We start from the raw sequence: 18,880 nt of genomic DNA on the forward strand, positions 1-18,880 counted from the left end.
ACCACTCTCTCAGTAAAAAACCTTGCCCCTCACATCCCCCTCTCACCTCCCCTGTCCACAGCTGAAAGCATCTTCAGAACAGAGCACCTTCCTCACATCCACCACTCTCTCAATAAAAAACCTTACCCCTCACATCCCCCTCTCACCTCCCCTGTCCACAGCTGAAAACATCTTCAGAACTCAGAGCACCTTCCTCACATCCACCACTCTCTGTAATAAACCTTGCCCCTCAGATCCCCCTCTCACCTCCCCTGTCCACAGCTGAAAACTTCTTCAGAACAGAGCACCTTCCTCACATCCACCACTCTCTCAGTAAAAAACCTTGCCCCTCACATCCCCCTCTCACCTCCCCTGTCCACAGCTGAAAACTTCTTCAGAACAGAGCACCTTCCTCACATCCACCACTCTCTCAGTAAAAAACCTTGCCCCTCACATCCCCCTCTCACCTCCCCTGTCCACAGCTGAAAACTTCTTCAGAACAGAGCACCTTCCTCACATCCACCACTCTCTCAGTAAAAAACCTTGCCACTCACATCCCCCTCTCACCTCCCCTGTCCATAGCTGAAAACATCTTCAGAACTCAGAGCACCTTCCTCACATCCACCACTCTCTGTAATAAACCTTGCCCCTCAGATCCCCCTCTCACCTCCCCTGTCCACAGCTGAAAACTTCTTCAGAACAGAGCACCTTCCTCACATCCACCACTCTCTGTAAAAAACCTTGCCCCTCACATCCCCCTCTCACCTCCCCTGTCCACAGCTGAAAGCATCTTCAGTACAGAGCACCTTCCTCACATCCACCACTCTCTCAGTAAAAAACCTTGCCCCTCACATCCCCCTCTCACCTCCCCTGTCCACAGCTGAAAGCATCTTCAGAACAGAGCACCTTCCTTACATCCACCACTCTCTGTAAAAAACCTTGCCCCTCACATCCCCCTCTCACCTCCCCTGTCCACAGCTGAAAACATCTTCAGAACAGAGCACCTTCCTCACATCCACCACTCTCTCAGTAAAAAACCTTGCCCCTCACATCCCCCTCTCACCTCCCCTGTCCACAGCTGAAAACTTCTTCAGAACAGAGCACCTTCCTCACATCCACCACTCTCTCAGTAAAAAACCTTGCCCCTCACATCCCCCTCTCACCTCCCCTGTCCACAGCTGAAAACTTCTTCAGAACAGAGCACCTTCCTCACATCCACCACTCTCTGTAAAAAACCTTGCCCCTCACATCCCCCTCTCACCTCCCCTGTCCACAGCTGAAAGCATCTTCAGAACAGAGCACCTTCCTCACATCCACCACTCTCAGTAAAAAACCTTGCCCCTCACATCCCCCTCTCACCTCCCCTGTCCACAGCTGAAAACATCTTCAGAACAGAGCACCTTCCTCACATCCACCACTCTCTCTGTAAAAAACCTTGCCCCTCACATCCCCCTCTCACCTCCCCTGTCCACAGCTGAAAACTTCTTCACAACAGAGCACCTTCCTCACATCCACCACTCTCTCTGTAAAAAACCTTGCCCCTCACATCCCCCTCTCACCTCCCCTGTCCACAGCTGAAAACTTCTTCACAACAGAGCACCTTCCTCACATCCACCACTCTCTGTAAAAAACCTTGCCCCTCACATCCCCCTCTCACCTCCCCTGTCCACAGCTGAAAACATCTTCAGAACAGAGCACCTTCCTCACATCCACCACTCTCTGTAAAAAACCTTGCCCCTCACATCCCCCTCTCACCTCCCCTGTCCACAGCTGAAAACTTCTTCAGAACAGAGCACCTTCCTCACATCCACCACTCTCTCAGTAAAAAACCTTGCCCCTCACATCCCCCTCTCACCTCCCCTGTCCACAGCTGAAAACTTCTTCAGAACAGAGCACCTTCCTCACATCCACCACTCTCTCAGTAAAAAACCTTGCCCCTCACATCCCCCTCTCACCTCCCCTGTCCACAGCTGAAAACTTCTTCAGAACAGAGCACCTTCCTCACATCCACCTCTCTCAGTAAAAAACCTTGCCCCTCACATCCCCCTCTCACCTCCCCTGTCCACAGCTGAAAACTTCTTCAGAACAGAGAACCTTCCTCACATCCACCACTCTCTGTAAAAAACCTTGTCCCTCACATCCCCCTCTCACCTCCCCTGTCCACAGCTGAAAACTTCTTCAGAACAGAGCACCTTCCTCACATCCACCACTCTCTGTAAAAAACCTTGCCCCTCACATCCCCCTCTCACCTCCCCTGTCCACAGCTGAAAACTTCTTCAGAACAGAGCACCTTCCTCACATCCACCACTCTCTGTAAAAAACCTTGCCCCTCACATCCCCCTCTCACCTCCCCTGTCCACAGCTGAAAGCATCTTCAGAACAGAGCACCTTCCTCACATCCACCACTCTGAGTAAAAAACCTTGCCCCTCACATCCCCCTCTCACCTCCCCTGTCCACAGCTGAAAACTTCTTCAGAACAGAGCACCTTCCTCACATCCACCACTCTCTCAGTAAAAAACCTTGCCCCTCACATCCCCCTCTCACCTCCCCTGTCCACAGCTGAAAGCATCTTCAGAACAGAGCACCTTCCTCACATCCACCACTGTCAGTAAAAAACCTTGCCCCTCACATCACCCTCTCACCTCCCCTGTCCACAGCTGAAAACTTCTTCAGAACAGAGCACCTTCCTCACATCCACCACTCTCTCAGTAAAAAACCTTGCCCCTCACATCCCCCTCTCACCTCCCCTGTCCACAGCTGAAAACTTCTTCAGAACAGAGCACCTTCCTCACATCCACCACTCTCTGTAAAAAACCTTGCCCCTCACATCCCCCTCTCACCTCCCCTGTCCACAGCTGAAAACTTCTTCAGAACAGAGCACCTTCCTCAAATCCACCACTCTCTGTAAAAAACCTTGCCCCTCACATCCCCCTCTCACCTCCCCTGTCCACAGCTGAAAGCATCTTCAGAACAGAGCACCTTCCTCACATCCACCACTCTCTCTGTAAAAAACCTTGCCCCTCACATCCCCCTCTCACCTCCCCTGTCCACAGCTGAAAACTTCTTCAGAACAGAGCACCTTCCTCACATCCACCACTCTCTGTAAAAAACCTTACCCCTCACATCCCCCTCTCACCTCCCCTGTCCACAGCTGAAAGCATCTTCAGAACAGAGCACCTTCCTCACATCCACCACTCTCTCAGTAAAAAACCTTGCCCCATCACATCCCCCTCTCTCCTCCCCTGTCCACAGCTGAAAGCATCTTCAGAACAGAGCACCTTCCTCACATCCACCACTCTCTGTAAAAAACCTTACCCCTCACATCCCCCTCTCACCTCCCCTGTCCACAGCTGAAAACTTCTTCAGAACAGAGCACTTTCCTCACATCCACCACTCTCTCAGTAAAAAACCTTGCCCCTCACATCCCCCTCTCACCTCCCCTGTCCACAGCTGAAAACTTCTTCAGAACAGAGCACCTTCCTCACATCCACCACTCTCTGTAAAAAACCTTGTCCCTCACATCCCCCTCTCACCTCCCCTGTCCACAGCTGAAAACTTCTTCAGAACAGAGCACCTTCCTCACATCCACCACTCTCTGTAAAAAACCTTGTCCCTCACATCCCCCTCTCACCTCCCCTGTCCACAGCTGAAAGCATCTTCAGAACAGAGCACCTTCCTCACATCCACCACTCTCTGTAAAAAACCTTGCCCCTCACATCCCCCTCTCACCTCCCCTGTCCACAGCTGAAAACTTCTTCAGAACAGAGCACCTTCCTCACATCCACCACTCTCTCAGTAAAAAACCTTGCCCCTCACATCCCCCTCTCACCTCCCCTGTCCACAGCTGAAAACTTCTTCAGAACAGAGCACCTTCCTCACATCCACCACTCTCTCAGTAAAAAACCTTGCCCCTCACATCCCCCTCTCACCTCCCCTGTCCACAGCTGAAAACTTCTTCAGAACAGAGCACCTTCCTCACATCCACCACTCTCTCAGTAAAAAACCTTGCCCCTCACATCCCCCTCTCACCTCCCCTGTCCACAGCTGAAAACTTCTTCAGAACAGAGCACCTTCCTCACATCCACCACTCTCTCAGTAAAAAACCTTGCCCCTCACATCCCCCTCTCACCTCCCCTGTCCACAGCTGAAAACTTCTTCAGAACAGAGCACCTTCCTCACATCCACCACTCTCTCTGTAAAAAACCTTGCCCCATCACATCCCCCTCTCACCTCCCCTGTCCACAGCTGAAAGCATCTTCAGAACAGAGCACCTTCCTCACATCCACCACTCTCTCAGTAAAAAACCTTGCCCCATCACATCCCCCTCTCTCCTCCCCTGTCCACAGCTGAAAGCATCTTCAGAACAGAGCACCTTCCTCACATCCACCACTCTCTGTAAAAAACCTTACCCCTCACATCCCCCTCTCACCTCCCCTGTCCACAGCTGAAAGCATCTTCAGAACAGAGCACCTTCCTCACATCCACCACTCTCAGTAAAAAACCTTGCCCCTCACATCACCCTCTCACCTCCCCTGTCCACAGCTGAAAACTTCTTCAGAACAGAGCACCTTCCTCACATCCACCACTCTCTCAGTAAAAAACCTTGCCCCTCACATCCCCCTCTCACCTCCCCTGTCCACAGCTGAAAACATCTTCAGAACAGAGCACCTTCCTCACATCCACCACTCTCTCAGTAAAAAACCTTGCCCCTCACATCCCCCTCTCACCTCCCCTGTCCACAGCTGAAAACTTCTTCAGAACAGAGCACCTTCCTCACATCCACCACTCTCTCAGTAAAAAACCTTGCCCCTCACATCCCCCTCTCACCTCCCCTGTCCACAGCTGAAAACTTCTTCAGAACAGAGCACCTTCCTCACATCCACCACTCTCTCAGTAAAAAACCTTGCCCTCACATCCCCCTCTCACCTCCCCTGTCCAGAGCTGAAAACATCTTCAGAACAGAGCACCTTCCTCACATCCACCACTCTCAGTAAAAAACCTTGCCCCTCACATCCCCCTCTCACCTCCCCTGTCCACAGCTGAAAACTTCTTCAGAACAGAGCACCTTCCTCACATCCACCACTCTCTCTGTAAAAAACCTTGCCCCTCACATCCCCCTCTCACCTCCCCTGTCCACAGCTGAAAGCATCTTCAGAACAGAGCACCTTCCTCACATCCACCACTCTCTCTGTAAAAAACCTTGCCCCTCACATCCCCCACTCACCTCCCCTGTCCACAGCTGAAAACTTCTTCAGAACAGAGCACCTTCCTCACATCCACCACTCTCTCAGTAAAAAACCTTGCCCCTCACATCCCCCTCTCACCTCCCCTGTCCACAGCTGAAAGCATCTTCAGAACAGAGCACCTTCCTCACATCCACCACTCTCTGTAAAAAACCTTGCCCCTCACATCCCCCTCTCACCTCCCCTGTCCACAGCTGAAAACTTCTTCAGAACAGAGCACCTTCCTCACATCCACCACTCTCTCAGTAAAAAACCTTGCCCCTCACATCCCCCTCTCACCTCCCCTGTCCACAGCTGAAAACTTCTTCAGAACAGAGCACCTTCCTCACATCCACCACTCTCTCAGTAAAAAACCTTGCCCCTCACATCCCCCTCTCACCTCCCCTGTCCACAGCTGGAAACTTCTTCAGAACAGAGCACCTTCCTCACATCCACCACTCTCTCAGTAAAAAACCTTGCCCCTCACATCCCCCTCTCACCTCCCCTGTCCACAGCTGAAAGCATCTTCAGAACAGAGCACCTTCCTCACATCCACCACTCTCTCAGTAAAAAACCTTGCCCCACACATCCCCCTCTCACCTCCCCTGTCCACAGCTGAAAACTTCTTCAGAACAGAGCACCTTCCTCACATCCACCACTCTCTCAGTAAAAAATCTTGCCCCTCACATCCACCCTCTCACCTCCCCTGTCCACAGCTGAAAGCATCTTCAGAACAGAGCACCTTCCTCACATCCACCACTCTCTCTGTAAAAAAACTGCCCCTCACATCCCCCTCTCACCTCCCCTGTCCACAGCTGAAAACTTCTTCAGAACAGAGCACCTTCCTCACATCCACCACTCTCTGTAAAAAACCTTGCCCCTCACATCCCCCTCTCACCTCCCCTGTCCACAGCTGAAAACTTCTTCAGAACAGAGCACCTTCCTCACATCCACCACTCTCTCAGTAAAAAACCTTGCCCCTCTCATCCCCCTCTCACCTCCCCTGTCCACAGCTGAAAACTTCTTCAGAACAGAGCACCTTCCTCACATCCACCACTCTCTCAGTAAAAAACCTTGTCCCTCACATCCCCCTCTCACCTCCCCTGTCCACAGCTGAAAGCATCTTCAGAACAGAGCACCTTCCTCACATCCACCACTCTCAGTAAAAAACCTTGCCCCTCTCATCCCCCTCTCACCTCCCCTGTCCACAGCTGAAAACTTCTTCAGAACAGAGCACCTTCCTCACATCCACCACTCTCTCTGTAAAAAACCTTGCCCCTCACATCCCCCTCTCACCTCCCCTGTCCACAGCTGAAAACCTCTTCAGAACAGAGCACCTTCCTCACATCCACCACTCTCTCAGTAAAAAACCTTGCCCCTCACATCCCCCTCTCACCTCCCCTGTCCACAGCTGAAAACTTCTTCAGAACAGAGCACCTTCCTCACATCCACCACTCTCTGTAAAAAACCTTGCCCCTCACATCCCCCTCTCACCTCCCCTGTCCACAGCTGAAAGCATCTTCAGAACAGAGCACCTTCCTCACATCCACCACTCTCTGTAAAAAACCTTGCCCCTCACATCCCCCTCTCACCTCCCCTGTCCACAGCTGAAAGCATCTTCAGAACAGAGCACCTTCCTCACATCCACCACTCTCTCAGTAAAAAACCTTGCCCCTCACATCCCCCTCTCACCTCCCCTGTCCACAGCTGAAAACATCTTCAGAACAGAGCACCTTCCTCACATCCACCACTCTCTGTAAAAAACCTTGCCCCTCACATCCCCCTCTCACCTCCCCTGTCCACAGCTGAAAGCATCTTCAGAACAGAGCACCTTCCTCACATCCACCACTCTCTCAGTAAAAAACCTTGCCCCTCACATCCCCCTCTCACCTCCCCTGTCCACAGCTGAAAGCATCTTCAGAACAGAGCACCTTCCTCACATCCACCACTCTCTCAGTAAAAAACCTTGCCCCTCACATCCCCCTCTCACCTCCCCTGTCCACAGCTGAAAACTTCTTCAGAACAGAGCACCTTCCTCACATCCACCACTCTCTGTAAAAAACCTTGCCCCTCACATCCCCCTCTCACCTCCCCTGTCCACAGCTGAAAGCATCTTCAGAACAGAGCACCTTCCTCACATCCACCACTCTCTCAGTAAAAAACCTTGCCCCTCACATCCCCTCTCACCTCCCCTGTCCACAGCTGAAAACTTCTTCAGAACAGAGCACCTTCCTCACATCCACCACTCTCAGTAAAAAACCTTGCCCCTCACATCCCCCTCTCACCTCCCCTGTCCACAGCTGAAAACTTCTTCAGAACAGAGCACCTTCCTCACATCCACCACTCTCTCAGTAAAAAACCTTGCCCCTCACATCCCCCTCTCACCTCCCCTGTCCACAGCTGAAAGCATCTTCAGAACAGAGCACCTTCCTCACATCCACCACTCTCTGTAAAAAACCTTGCCCCTCACATCCCCCTCTCACCTCCCCTGTCCACAGCTGAAAACTTCTTCAGAACAGAGCACCTTCCTCACATCCACCACTCTCAGTAAAAAACCTTGCCCCTCACATCCCCCTCTCACCTCCCCTGTCCACAGCTGAAAACATCTTCAGAACAGAGCACCTTCCTCACATCCACCACTCTCAGTAAAAAACCTTACCCCTCCCATCCCCCTCTCACCTCCCCTGTCCACAGCTGAAAACTTCTTCAGAACAGAGCACCTTCCTCACATCCACCACTCTCAGTAAAAAACCTTGCCCCTCACATCCCCCTCTCACCTCCCCTGTCCACAGCTGAAAACTTCTTCAGAACAGAGCACCTTCCTCACATCCACCACTCTCTGTAAAAAACCTTGCCCCTCACATCCCCCTCTCACCTCCCCTGTCCACAGCTGAAAACTTCTTCAGAACAGAGCACCTTCCTCACATCCACCACTCTCTCAGTAAAAAACCTTACCCCTCCCATCCCCCTCTCACCTCCCCCGTCCACAGCTGAAAGCATCTTCAGAACAGAGCACCTTCCTCACATCCACCACTCTCTCAGTAAAAAACCTTACCCCTCACATCCCCCTCTCACCTCCCCTGTCCACAGCTGAAAACTTCTTCAGAACAGAGCACCTTCCTCACATCCACCACTCTCTGTAAAAAACCTTGCCCCTCACATCCCCCCCTCACCTCCCCTGTCCACAGCTGAAAACATCTTCAGAACAGAGCACCTTCCTCACATCCACCACTCTCTCTGTAAAAAACCTTACCCCTCACATCCCCCTCTCACCTCCCCTGTCCACAGCTGAAAGCATCTTCAGAACAGAGCACCTTCCTCACATCCACCACTCTCAGTAAAAAACCTTGCCCCTCACATCCCCCTCTCACCTCCCCTGTCCACAGCTGAAAACTTCTTCAGAACAGAGCACCTTCCTGACATCCACCACTCTCTGTAAAAAACCTTGCCCCTCACATCCCCCTCTCACCTCCCCTGTCCACAGCTGAAAACTTCTTCAGAACAGAGCACCTTCCTCACATCCACCACTCTCTGTAAAAAACATTGCCCCTCACATCCCCCTCTCACCTCCCCTGTCCACAGCTGAAAACTTCTTCAGAACAGAGCCCCTTCCTCACATCCACCACTCTCTGTAAAAAACCTTGCCCCTCACATCCCCCTCTCACCTCCCCTGTCCACAGCTGAAAACATCTTCAGAACAGAGCACCTTCCTCACATCCACCACTCTCTGTAAAAAACCTTGCCCTCACATCCCCCTCTCACCTCCCCTGTCCACAGCTGAAAGCATCTTCAGAACAGAGCACCTTCCTCACATCCACCACTCTCTGTAAAAAACCTTGTCCCTCACATCCCCCTCTCACCTCCCCTGTCCACAGCTGAAAGCTTCTTCAGAACAGAGCACCTTCCTCACATCCACCACTCTCTCAGTAAAAAACCTTGCCCCTCACATCCCCCTCTCACCTCCCCTGTCCACAGCTGAAAACATCTTCAGAACAGAGCACCTTCCTCACATCCACCACTCTCTCAGTAAAAAACCTTGTCCCTCACATCCCCCTCTCACCTCCCCTGTCCACAGCTGAAAGCTTCTTCAGAACAGAGCACCTTCCTCACATCCACCACTCTCTCAGTAAAAAACCTTGCCCCTCACATCCCCCTCTCACCTCCCCTGTCCACAGCTGAAAACATCTTCAGAACAGAGCACCTTCCTCACATCCACCACTCTCTCAGTAAAAAACATTGCCCCTCACATCCCCCTCTCACCTCCCCTGTCCACAGCTGAAAACATCTTCAGAACAGAGCACCTTCCTCACATCCACCACTCTCTGTAAAAAACCTTGTCCCTCACATCCCCCTCTCACCTCCCCTGTCCACAGCTGAAAACTTCTTCAGAACAGAGCACCTTCCTCACATCCACCACTCTCAGTAAAAAACCTTGTCCCTCACATCCCCCTCTCACCTCCCCTGTCCACAGCTGAAAACTTCTTCAGAACAGAGCACCTTCCTCACATCCACCACTCTCTCAGTAAAAAACCTTGCCCTCACATCCCCCTCTCACCTCCCCTGTTCACAGCTGAAAGCATCTTCAGAACAGAGCACCTTCCTCACATCCACCACTCTCTGTAAAAAACCTTGTCCCTCACATCCCCCTCTCACCTCCCCTGTCCACAGCTGAAAGCATCTTCAGAACAGAGCACCTTCCTCACACCCACCACTCTCTGTAAAAAACCTTACCCCTCACATCCCCCTCTCACCTCCCCTGTCCACAGCTGAAAGCATCTTCAGAACAGAGCACCTTCCTCACATCCACCACTCTCTGTAAAAAACCTTGTCCCTCACATCCCCCTCTCACCTCCCCTGTCCACAGCTGAAAACATCTTCAGAACAGAGCACCTTCCTCACATCCACCACTCTCTCAGTAAAAAACCTTGCCCCTCACATCCCCCTCTCACCTCCCCTGTCCACAGCTGAAAACATCTTCAGAACAGAGCACCTTCCTCACATCCACCACTCTCTCAGTAAAAAACCTTGCCCCTCACATCCCCCTCTCACCTCCCCTGTCCACAGCTGAAAACTTCTTCAGAACAGAGCACCTTCCTCACATCCACCACTCTCTGTAAAAAACCTTGCCCCTCACATCCCCCTCTCACCTCCCCTGTCCACAGCTGAAAACATCTTCAGAACAGAGCACCTTCCTCACATCCACCACTCTCTGTAAAAAACCTTGTCCCTCACATCCCCCTCTCACCTCCCCTGTCCACAGCTGAAAACTTCTTCAGAACAGAGCACCTTCCTCACATCCACCACTCTCTGTAAAAAACCTTGCCCCTCACATCCCCCTCTCACCTCCCCTGTCCACAGCTGAAAACTTCTTCAGAACAGAGCACCTTCCTCACATCCACCACTCTCTGTAAAAAACCTTGCCCCTCACATCCCCCTCTCACCTCCCCTGTCCACAGCTGAAAACATCTTCAGAACAGAGCACCTTCCTCACATCCACCACTCTCTGTAAAAAACCGTACCCCTCACATCCCCCTCTCACCTCCCCTGTCCACAGCTGAAAACTTCTTCAGAACAGAGCACCTTCCTCACATCCACCACTCTCTGTAAAAAACCTTGCCCCTCACATCCCCCTCTCACCTCCCCTGTCCACAGCTGAAAACTTCTTCAGAACAGAGCACCTTCCTCACATCCACCACTCTCTCAGTAAAAAACCTTGCCCCTCACATCCCCCTCTCACCTCCCCTGTCCACAGCTGAAAACTTCTTCAGAACAGAGCACCTTCCTCACATCCACCACTCTCTGTAAAAAACCTTGCCCTCACATCCCCCTCTCACCTCCCCTGTCCACAGCTGAAAACTTCTTCAGAACAGAGCACCTTCCTCACATCCACCACTCTCTGTAAAAAACCTTGCCCTCACATCCCCCTCTCACCTCCCCTGTCCACAGCTGAAAGCATCTTCAGAACAGAGCACCTTCCTCACATCCACCACTCTCTGTAAAAAACCTTGTCCCTCACATCCCCCTCTCACCTCCCCTGTCCACAGCTGAAAACTTCTTCAGAACAGAGCACCTTCCTCACATCCACCACTCTCAGTAAAAAACCTTGCCCCTCACATCCCCCTCTCACCTCCCCTGTCCACAGCTGAAAGCATCTTCAGAACAGAGCACCTTCCTCACATCCACCACTCTCTGTAAAAAACCTTGCCCCTCACATCCCCCTCTCACCTCCCCTGTCCACAGCTGAAAACATCTTCAGAACAGAGCACCTTCCTCACATCCACCACTCTCTCTGTAAAAAACCTTGCCCTCACATCCCCCTCTCACCTCCCCTGTCCACAGCTGAAAACTTCTTCAGAACAGAGCACCTTCCTCACATCCACCACTCTCTGTAAAAAACCTTGCCCCTCACATCCCCCTCTCACCTCCCCTGTCCACAGCTGAAAACTTCTTCAGAACAGAGCACCTTCCTCACATCCACCACTCTCTGTAAAAAAACCTTGCCCCTCACATCCCCCTCTCACCTCCCCTGTCCACAGCTGAAAACTTCTTCAGAACAGAGCACCTTCCTCACATCCACCACTCTCTCAGTAAAAAACCTTGTCCCTCACATCCCCCTCTCACCTCCCCTGTCCACAGCTGAAAACTTCTTCAGAACAGAGCACCTTCCTCACATCCACCACTCTCTCAGTAAAAAACCTTGCCCCTCACATCCCCCCTCTCACCTCCCCTGTCCACAGCTGAAAACTTCTTCAGAACAGAGCAGCTTCCTCACATCCACCACTCTCTGTAAAAAACCTTGCCCCTCACATCCCCCTCTCACCTCCCCTGTCCACAGCTGAAAACTTCTTCAGAACAGAGCACCTTCCTCACATCCACCACTCTCTGTAAAAAACCTTGTCCCTCACATCCCCCTCTCACCTCCCCTGTCCACAGCTGAAAACTTCTTCAGAACAGAGCACCTTCCTCACATCCACCACTCTCTGTAAAAAACCTTGTCCCTCACATCCCCCTCTCACCTCCCCTGTCCACAGCTGAAAACTTCTTCAGAACAGAGCACCTTCCTCACATCCACCACTCTCTCTGTAAAAAACCTTGTCCCTCACATCCCCCTCTCACCTCCCCTGTCCACAGCTGAAAGCATCTTCAGAACAGAGCACCTTCCTCACATCCACCACTCTCTGTAAAAAACCTTGTCCCTCACATCCCCCTCTCACCTCCCCTGTCCACAGCTGAAAACTTCTTCAGAACAGAGCACCTTCCTCACATCCACCACTCTCTCAGTAAAAAACCTTCCCCCTCACATCCCCCTCTCACCTCCCCTGTCCACAGCTGAAAACATTTTCAGAACAGAGCACCTTCCTCACATCCACCACTCTCTGTAAAAAACCTTGCCCCTCACATCCCCCTCTCACCTCCTCTGTCCACAGCTGAAAACTTCTTCAGAACAGAGCACCTTCCTCACATCCACCACTCTCTGTAAAAAACCTTGTCCCTCACATCCCCCTCTCACCTCCCCTGTCCACAGCTGAAAGCATCTTCAGAACAGAGCACCTTCCTCACATCCACCACTCTCTCAGTAAAAAACCTTGTCCCTCACATCCCCCTCTCACCTCCCCTGTCCACAGCTGAAAACTTCTTCAGAACAGAGCACCTTCCTCACATCCACCACTCTCTCATTAAAAAACCTTGCCCCTCACATCCCCCTCTCACCTCCCCTGTCCACAGCTGAAAACTTCTTCAGAACAGAGCACATTCCTCACATCCACCACTCTCTGTAAAAAACCTTGCCCCTCACATCCCCCTCTCACCTCCCCTGTCCACAGCTGAAAGCATCTTCAGAACAGAGCACCTTCCTCACATCCACCACTCTCTGTAAAAAACCTTGTCCCTCACATCCCCCTCTCACCTCCCCTGTCCACAGCTGAAAACTTCTTCAGAACAGAGCACCTTCCTCACATCCACCACTCTCTGTAAAAAACCTTGTCCCTCACATCCCCCTCTCACCTCCCCTGTCCACAGCTGAAAACATCTTCAGAACAGAGCACCTTCCTCACATCCACCACTCTCTCAGTAAAAAACCTTGTCCCTCACATCCCCCTCTCACCTCCCCTGTCCACAGCTGAAAACATCTTCAGAACAGAGCACCTTCCTCACATCCACCACTCTCTGTAAAAAACCTTGCCCCTCACATCCCCCTCTCACCTCCCCTGTCCACAGCTGAAAACTTCTTCAGAACAGAGCACCTTCCTCACATCCACCACTCTCTCAGTAAAAAACCTTGTCCCTCACATCCCCCTCTCACCTCCCCTGTCCACAGCTGAAAGCATCTTCAGAACAGAGCACCTTCCTCACATCCACCACTCTCTCAGTAAAAAACCTTGCCCCTCACATCCCCCTCTCACCTCCCCTGTCCACAGCTGAAAGCATCTTCAGAACAGAGCACCTTCCTCACATCCACCACTCTCTGTAAAAAACCTTACCCCTCACATCCCCCTCTCACCTCCCCTGTCCACAGCTGAAAACTTCTTCAGAACAGAGCACCTTCCTCACATCCACCACTCTCTGTAAAAAACCTTGCCCCTCACATCCCCCTCTCACCTCCCCTGTCCACAGCTGAAAGCATCTTCAGAACAGAGCACCTTCCTCACATCCACCACTCTCTGTAAAAAACCTTGTCCCGCACATCCCCCTCTCACCTCCCCTGTCCACAGCTGAAAACTTCTTCAGAACAGAGCACCTTCCTCACATCCACCACTCTCTGTAAAAAACCTTGCCCCTCACATCCCCCTCTCACCTCCCCTGTCCACAGCTGAAAACATCTTCAGAACAGAGCACCTTCCTCACATCCACCACTCTCTCAGTAAAAAACCTTGCCCCTCACATCCCCCTCTCACCTCCCCTGTCCACAGCTGAAAACTTCTTCAGAACAGAGCACCTTCCTCACATCCACCACTCTCTGTAAAAAACCTTGCCCCTCACATCCCCCTCTCACCTCCCCTGTCCACAGCTGAAAACATCTTCAGAACAGAGCACCTTCCTCACATCCACCACTCTCTCAGTAAAAAACCTTGCCCCTCACATCCCCCTCTCACCTCCCCTGTCCACAGCTGAAAGCATCTTCAGAACAGAGCACCTTCCTCACATCCACCACTCTCTGTAAAAAACCTTACCCCTCACATCCCCCTCTCACCTCCCCTGTCCACAGCTGAAAACTTCTTCAGAACAGAGCACCTTCCTCACATCCACCACTCTCTCAGTAAAAAACCTTGCCCCTCACATCCCCCTCTCACCTCCCCTGTCCACAGCTGAAAGCATCTTCAGAACAGAGCACCTTCCTCACATCCACCACTCTCTGTAAAAAACCTTGCCCCTCACATCCCCCTCTCACCTCCCCTGTCCACAGCTGAAAACATCTTCAGAACAGAGCACCTTCCTCATATCCACCACTCTCTCAGTAAAAAACCTTGCCCCTCACATCCCCCTCTCACCTCCCCTGTCCACAGCTGAAAACATCTTCAGAACAGAGCACCTTCCTCACATCCACCACTCTCTCAGTAAAAAACCTTGCCCCTCACATCCCCCTCTCACCTCCCCTGTCCACAGCTGAAAACATCTTCAGTACAGAGCACCTTCCTCACATCCACCACTCTCTGTAAAAAACCTTGCCCCTCACATCCCCCTCTCACCTCCCCTGTCCACAGCTGAAAGCATCTTCAGTACAGAGCACCTTCCTCACATCCACCACTCTCTGTAAAAAACCTTGCCCCTCACATCCCCCTCTCACCTCCCCTGTCCACAGCTGAAAACATCTTCAGAACAGAGCACCTTCCTCACATCCACCACTCTCAGTAAAAAACCTTGCCCCTCACATCCCCCTCTCACCTCCCCTGTCCACAGCTGAAAGCATCTTCAGAACAGAGCACCTTCCTCACATCCACCACTCTCTGTAAAAAACCTTGCCCCTCACATCCCCCTCTCACCTCCCCTGTCCACAGCTGAAAGCATCTTCAGAACAGAGCACCTTCCTCACATCCACCACTCTCTCAGTAAAAAACCTTGCCCCTCACATCCCCCTCTCACCTCCCCTGTCCACAGCTGAAAGCATCTTCAGAACAGAGCACCATCCTCACATCCACCACTCTCTGTAAAAAACCTTGCCCCTCACATCCCCCTCTCACCTCCCCTGTCCACAGCTGAAAACTTCTTCAGAACAGAGCACCTTCCTCACATCCACCACTCTCTGTAAAAAACCTTGCCCCTCACATCCCCCTCTCACCTCCCCTGTCCACAGCTGAAAACTTCTTCAGAACAGAGCACCTTCCTCACATCCACCACTCTCTGTAAAAAACCTTGCCCCTCACATCCCCCTCTCACCTCCCCTGTCCACAGCTGAAAGCATCTTCAGAACAGAGCACCTTCCTCACATCCACCACTCTCTGTAAAAAACCTTGCCCCTCACATCCCCCTCTCACCTCCCCTGTCCACAGCTGAAAACTTCTTCAGAACAGAGCACCTTCCTCACATCCACCACTCTCTCAGTAAAAAACCTTGCCCCTCACATCCCCCTCTCACCTCCCCTGTCCACAGCTGAAAGCATCTTCAGAACAGAGCACCTTCCTCACATCCACCACTCTCTGTAAAAAACCTTGTCCCTCACATCCCCCTCTCACCTCCCCTGTCCACAGCTGAAAGCATCTTCAGAACAGAGCACCTTCCTCACATCCACCACTCTCTGTAAAAAACCTTGCCCCTCACATCCCCCTCTCACCTCCCCTGTCCACAGCTGAAAACATCTTCAGTACAGAGCACCTTCCTCACATCCACCACTCTCTCAGTAAAAAACCTTGCCCCTCACATCCCCCTCTCACCTCCCCTGTCCACAGCTGAAAGCATCTTCAGAACAGAGCACCTTCCTCACATCCACCACTCTCTGTAAAAAACCTTGCCCCTCACATCCCCCTCTCACCTCCCCTGTCCACAGCTGAAAACTTCTTCAGAACAGAGCACCTTCCTCACATCCACCACTCTCTGTAAAAAACCTTGCCCCTCACATCCCCCTCTCACCTCCCCTGTCCACAGCTGAAAACTTCTTCAGAACAGAGCACCTTCCTCACATCCACCACTCTCTGTAAAAAACCTTGTCCCTCACATCCCCCTCTCACCTCCCCTGTCCACAGCTGAAAACATCTTCAGAACGGAGCACCTTCCTCACATCCACCACTCTCTGTAAAAAACCTTGCCCCTCACATCCCCCTCTCACCTCCCCTGTCCACAGCTGAAAACTTCTTCAGAACAGAGCACCTTCCTCACATCCACCACTCTCAGTAAAAAACCTTGCCCCTCACATCCCCCTCTCACCTCCCCTGTCCACAGCTGAAAACTTCTTCAGAACAGAGCACCTTCCTCACATCCACCACTCTCTCAGTAAAAAACCTTGCCCCTCACATCCCCCTCTCACCTCCCCTGTCCACAGCTGAAAGCATCTTCAGAACAGAGCACCTTCCTTACATCCACCACTCTCTGTAAAAAACCTTGTCCCTCACATCCCCCTCTCACCTCCCCTGTCCACAGCTGAAAACATCTTCAGAACAGAGCACCTTCCTCACATCCACCACTCTCTCAGTAAAAAACCTTGCCCCTCACATCCCCCTCTCACCTCCCCTGTCCACAGCTGAAAACTTCTTCAGAACAGAGCACCTTCCTCACATCCACCACTCTCTCAGTAAAAAACCTTGCCCCTCACATCCCCCTCTCACCTCCCCTGTCCACAGCTGAAAGCATCTTCAGAACAGAGCACCTTCCTCACATCCACCACTCTCTGTAAAAAACCTTACCCCTCACATCCCCCTCTCACCTCCCCTGTCCACAGCTGAAAACTTCTTCAGAACAGAGCACCTTCCTCACATCCACCACTCTCTGTAAAAAACCTTGCCCCTCACATCCCCCTCTCACCTCCCCTGTCCACAGCTGAAAACTTCTTCAGAACAGAGCACCTTCCTCACATCCACCACTCTCAGTAAAAAACCTTGTCCCTCACATCCCCCTCTCACCTCCCCTGTCCACAGCTGAAAACTTCTTCAGAACAGAGCACCTTCCTCACATCCACCACTCTCTCAGTAAAAAACCTTACCCCTCACATCCCCCTCTCACCTCCCCTGTCCACAGCTGAAAACTTCTTCAGAACAGAGCACCTTCCTCACATCCACCACTCTCTGTAAAAAACCTTGCCCTCACATCCCCCTCTCACCTCCCCTGTCCACAGCTGAAAGCATCTTCAGAACAGAGCACCTTCCTCACATCCACCACTCTCTGTAAAAAACCTTGCCCCTCACATCCCCCTCTCACCTCCCCTGTCCACAGCTGAAAGCATCTTCAGAACAGAGCACCTTCCTCACATCCACCACTCTCTCAGTAAAAAACCTTACCCCTCACATCCCCCTCTCACCTCCCCTGTCCACAGCTGAAAACTTCTTCAGAACAGAGCACCTTCCTCACATCCACCACTCTCTCAGTAAAAAACCTTGCCCCTCACATCCCCCTCTCACCTCCCCTGTCCACAGCTGAAAACTTCTTCAGAACTCAGAGCACCTTCCTCACATCCACCACTCTCTGTAAAAAACCTTGCCCCTCACATCCCCATCTCACCTCCCCTGTCCACAGCTGAAAACTTCTTCAGAACAGAGCACCTTCCTCACATCCACCACTCTCTCAGTAAAAAACCTTGCCCCTCACATCCCCCTCTCACCTCCCCTGTCCACAGCTGAAAACTTCTTCAGAACTCAGAGCACCTTCCTCACTATCCACCACTCTCTCTGTAAAAAACCTTGCCCCTCACATCCCCCTCTCACCTCCCCTGTCCACAGCTGAAAACTTCTTCAGAACAGAGCACCTTCCTCACATCCACCACTCTCTGTAAAAAACCTTGCCCCTCACATCCCCCTCTCACCTCCCCTGTCCACAGCTGAAAACTTCTTCAGAACAGAGCACCTTCCTCACATCCACCACTCTCTGTAAAAAACCTTACCCCCCACATCCCCCTCTCACCTCCCCTGTCCACAGCTGAAAACTTCTTCAGAACAGAGCACCTTCCTCACATCCACCACTCTCAGTAAAAAAACCTTGCCCCTCACATCCCCCTCTCACCTCCCCTGTCCACAGCTGAAAGCATCTTCAGAACTCAGAGCACCTTCCTCACATCCACCACTCTCTCAGTAAAAAACCTTGCCCCTCACATCCCCCTCTCACCTCCCCTGTCCACAGCTGAAAGCATCTTCAGAACAGAGCACCTTCCTCACATCCACCACTCTCTCAATAAAAAACCTTACCCCTCACATCCCCCTCTCACCTCCCCTGTCCACAGCTGAAAACATCTTCAGAACTCAGAGCACCTTCCTCACATCCACCACTCTCTGTAATAAACCTTGCCCCTTCCAGATCCCCCTCTCACCTCCCCTGTCCACAGCTGAAAACTTCTTCAGAACAGAGCACCTTCCTCACATCCACCACTCTCTCAGTAAAAAACCTTGCCCCTCACATCCCCCTCTCACCTCCCCTGTCCACAGCTGAAAACATCTTCAGAACAGAGCACCTTCCTCACATCCACCACTCTCTCAGTAAAAAACCTTGCCCCTCACATCCCCCTCTCACCTCCCCTGTCCACAGCTGAAAGCATCTTCAG

General features: G+C 52.0%; 1 long non-coding RNA gene across 6 annotated transcripts; it reads right to left on the reverse strand.

Annotated features, from left to right (window-relative positions):
* Positions 1-818: 818 nt before the first annotated feature.
* On the reverse strand, positions 819-18,591 carry LOC132387513 (uncharacterized). 6 transcript variants are annotated; one of them, XR_009509908.1, is made up of 3 exons: positions 18,389-18,591; positions 13,067-17,990; positions 819-12,970 (listed from the first exon to the last, which is right to left on the reverse strand). It is a non-coding gene; the product is annotated as an uncharacterized LOC132387513 (long non-coding RNA). The 6 variants fall into 6 exon arrangements; XR_009509910.1 differs by having other exon boundaries at positions 13,067-17,647; positions 17,748-18,591; XR_009509913.1 differs by having other exon boundaries at positions 13,067-17,031; positions 17,623-18,591.
* Between the last annotated feature and the right edge of the window lie 289 nt (positions 18,592-18,880).

Source organism: Hypanus sabinus, unplaced genomic scaffold, assembly GCF_030144855.1.
Source record: "Hypanus sabinus isolate sHypSab1 unplaced genomic scaffold, sHypSab1.hap1 scaffold_1930, whole genome shotgun sequence".
In the NCBI taxonomy this organism is placed as follows: Eukaryota; Metazoa; Chordata; class Chondrichthyes; order Myliobatiformes; family Dasyatidae; genus Hypanus; species Hypanus sabinus.